Raw genomic sequence first — 4,565 nt, 5'->3', positions numbered from 1 at the left:
TGTCAGCGCGTCTAGCCTCATTTTAAACAAAGCGTTACACAATTTATCAGATAAAAAACAAATATGAAAAAAATATTTTTTGCTAAAATTAGTAAAGTTGTTTGAGAAAAAGATTGTCTAATTTGCATGTAAACAAGACTGCTATTAAAAAAGTGTTTTTTTTTCTGCATTCTTTCCTTTACTTTGTAGTAAAACAGCAAAATAGGTAGAAGAAATATTGAAATTGTAACATTTTACTTTAAATAAACACTAAATTACCACAGAGTATTAGGGCCACTTTATGAACAAAAATGTTTTAATTACGACTTTAAATCTTGTAAATTTACTAGAAAAAAGAATAAAGTCGTATATTTATGACTGAAAAACTCATATGCTGAATAAGACCTTTTTTTTCCGTACATTTATGACTTTAAATCTCGTAAATTTACGAGATTTAAAGTTGTAATTTACGACTTTAAATTTTGTAAATTTACAATATTAAAAGTCGTAAATTTACTAAATTAAAGTCGTAAATTTAAGAGAAAAAAGTCGTAACTTGTAAATTACGAGAATAAAGTCGCATATTTATGACTTAAAAAGTCATATGCTGAAAAAGACCCTTTTTTTTTACATTTACAACTTTAATCTCGTAAATTTACGAGATTTAAAGTTGTAAATTTCAGAGAAAAAAACTCGTAAATTTACAAAGTAAAAAGTCGTAACTGCTAAATTACAAGAATAAAGTTATGACTTAAAAAGTCATATACTGATTAAGACGTTTTATCTCGAACATTTACGACTTTTAATCTCGTAAATTTATGAGATTTAAAGTTGTAAATTTACAAAATTAAAAGTCGTAAATTTAAAAGAAAAAAATTGTAATTTATAAATTACAAGAATAAAGTCCTATATTTATGACATTTAAAGTCATATTCTGGATAAGACCTTTTTTCTTGTACATTTACGACTTTTAATCGCGTAAATTTACAAGATTTAAAGTCGTAAATAATTGAGAAAAGAACCAAAGTTGTTTGTTTATCAGAGCTGAAGATGAAAGAAGATGAAAGATTTATTTCCAGATTGGTGTTAAAAACAAATTGTGAACCTTAGATTTAGGTTCACAATTTGTCAGATTTCCGAGATTTAAAGTCGTAATTTTACGAGAAAAAAAGTCATATTACCAAATCGACCAATGGGGTCAGAAAATTATCTTATTTAAGACAAAATTTCTCGTCACTGATACGTTTTATCAAACTAAGATAATTTTTCTTAAAAGACACTTTTTCTTTTGTTTCCTGAAATAGGGGTCTTTATTTTCTTAAGACTCAGTTTTTGCAGTGCACGTTTGACCTTTTTTAATTTGTTAAATAGATAAACGTTCGTTCATCTACAATCAGGATGAAGGAGAGCTTCGTTTGGTGACCGCCATTATTTGCTCTTTTGCCGCCATGAGTCGCTACTGTGTTTTTTCCTGTCGTCTTTTCCATCCTTTGCTAATCAGATTCATCAACTCAGACAAAGTAAGTTTATTATTTCTCCCACCGTTTTAGCTAAAATAAACAACCCAAACAACAGAGTGGACACAAAGCTGCTCCTGCAGAGACTCTCAGGTTCCTGTTATGAAATCCATCAAATGTGTTCGATTTCTCGATTGTGATTGGTTACATTTTGGTGAAAGTCGTGTCAAACCTGTGGGGACATAAATGAAGGAATAATCTGTCAAACTCTCCAGTTTATTTCTAAATTGTTGACCGTAAACAAAATGAACAGATTTGTAATTATTTGTTATTTTCCTGTCGACAAGATTTATAATTAGAAGTTTAAAGTAGAACCTGGAATCGATTAAAAAAATGTATTAATTGCAAAATTGGGGCAAAATTGATCGCGATTAATTACAACAAATTTTGCCGACTACATAATGAGAATTATCACAAAATGAATTTATTTGACATGACAACGCGCCGGATCGTGGATCAAATAGTCCGCTTTCTGTGAAAAAGTGATCTAAACCAAAAAAATAACAAGATTACAGAACTAAAAACAGATTGAATATTTATTTATTTTGTAAATAACCATGATTTAAGTGGAAAACCAAAACAATGAAGTGTTTGCGTTCATAAATATTAACATGTTAATCATGATTTGTTAATCACATGCATTAAACGCCAACATGCACAACCCTATTTTAAAGTGAATATTTAGTCACAAATATGTCAAATTTTATGTATTTTTTTCTACTTTTCATTTTATTTCTGGTCTTTAAAAACATAACTATAAATGTATGTATTTCCATTTCATGTGAAGAAACTAAAATAATGAAATTCCATTAGTTGAAATAGTTTATTTGCTTTTAATGTTGTTAAAATAATAATAATTTGGATCTCAGACATGTTCACCTCACTAATTCAGGTCTTTTTTTGAAGAAACTTTGCCCCCCTCCCTGGACTCTGCAGACTGTAGCGTCCCGCCTGCAGCAAACCTGAAGAATGGACGCGTTTCCCTCCAGAAGCTGAGCTGTCGGTCGGTTTACTGGAAATGTGAAGCAAGTTTATGGAGTCAAGTCAGGATCAGCTTAGAGTAAACAAAAAAAACAGATTTAAAACTTGAAAAATAGACATTGTAACTGAGAAAAAATGTAAATAAAAAAAATAACATTTTTTTTTTTTAATCTTTTGAAAATTAGAAAAAGAAATACTAAAAACTTGAATTAAAAAAAGTATAAATGTAAAAATTACTAATTGGAAAGTAATGTATCCATGAGTAACAGCTGCTGTTTTGGATTTTCAAATGTTTTTTTCCAGAATCGTCACTATCAGTCCTCAGTTTTCGCTGCTGAGCTGAGCCTACTTTTACCTGGGGGCGGGGCTTTGAGCTGTAAACGAAGACATTTATGAACAGTGAATTTTTAACACCTTTTCAGGCCTAACCTGCATGAATGAGACGAGGAGGGAATGCTAAATTCATCCGATTTGAGCCGCAGCCACATGAGGAGAACGTTTGCCAGAAAGACGGAAATTGAACTAATGACTCACGTCTTGGTGGACGGCCCCTCAGGCCACTGATCCACAGCCACCTCCATACCAAATAAACACTGGGGGGGAATAAGAAGAAACAATTTTCCTGTTAATCCTGTGATTCAGCAGAAAGACACTGAGATGACTCATTAACTCAGAGCAGAAAATCTGTAATTAGTGTGATTTTAATCAAATCAACAGAAAAACTCCAAATCTGTGTTGAGGAGAAACAATTTGAGTGCAGCTTCTTTTCTTTAAAACATTGTTCTGTACAGATGAAATATTGATCTGGTTTAAGGCTCCTGGAGTGTAACTTTGATGCAAGAGTGTAAAGCATCAAAGGTTTCTGCTCTGTGTTGATCTGCTCTGTTCTTTTAAAGACTGAACATGAATTATTGAGATTTGATTCTGTTTCTGGAATTTCTCACAACCTTCTGCCTCTGATAACTGTAGGAGTGTTTTTGTTAAATTTGAAGATCCGATCAATGTTTCTGTAGGTACTCTGTGTCAAAGTCACGGCCCGGGGGCCGGATCCGGCCCTCCAGGTAATTCTATCCGGCCCTCCAGATCATTTTATTTTATTATTATTAACGGCCTGATGTTATCTTGTGATTACTTATAACTTGTATACTTTTGACTAAATATATTTTTATGGAGAGTAAAATATTGAAAGTTATTTAAGGTTTAAGTTGATTTATTCTGGAATAATATTCCTGCTTTTTATTATTCATAATTATGTTAAAAAGTTATGGTTTTGAAGTTTTAAAACTTGTCATTCTGTTAGCTTTTTGGACTATTTTGGCATTTACTAAGATTTTTAGGCTGTTTTGGAGTTAGGCTAATATTTCAGCTACATGCTAGCTGTTTTGGCTAATTCAGGCTTTTTTTAGTTATTGAGGATATTTTGAAGTGTAGGTATTTTTTTCAGCTTCAGGTTACCCGTTTTGACTAACTTAAGTATTCTTTTTTTTTGTTTTCTAGGCTAATTTAGCTTTTAGCTGGCTATTAGCTTCAGAGTTTTTAGCTATCAATTTCAGTATCTTCAGCAGCCAAATTCAGCTTACAGCATTCACAGTAGCATTATTGCAGGTAATGCTATATTTCTAGTTCATAATTCTGTTAAAAGTAACAGTTTTAAAGTTTTAACGATGTAGTTTTAGAGTGTTCGGTAAATGTTTATCCTGTTCGGCCCGCGGTCTGAGGTGTGTTTTGGATTGTGGCCCCTTGTGTGATTGAGTTTGACACTCCTGATCTAGACCTACAGAAGCTGAGATTGATGCTCACGTTCTCTCAGATCTTTTTTTTTTTTAATCAACTTCTGCTGAATTCATAAATGATGTCGTAGGAAGGGCAGTCAGAGGGACTCAAACTCCTTCAGCTGATCATTCATGGATCAGTCATGGATCCTCTTCATCCACCACCAGTCAGATGTTAGATTTCCAGCATCCATGTTTGTTTTTTCCTCCATAAGTTTAGCTCTAACCCAGCGGTCTGCAACCATTTGGTCTAGTTTCTTACAGACCAGAACCAACCAGAACCTCAAAGTCCCACTTTATTATTTACAATGCACAA

The sequence above is a fragment of the Oryzias melastigma genome, linkage group LG17 (assembly GCF_002922805.2).
Source record: "Oryzias melastigma strain HK-1 linkage group LG17, ASM292280v2, whole genome shotgun sequence".
Classification (NCBI taxonomy): Eukaryota; Metazoa; Chordata; class Actinopteri; order Beloniformes; family Adrianichthyidae; genus Oryzias; species Oryzias melastigma.
This window is presented reverse-complemented; position numbering follows the sequence as displayed.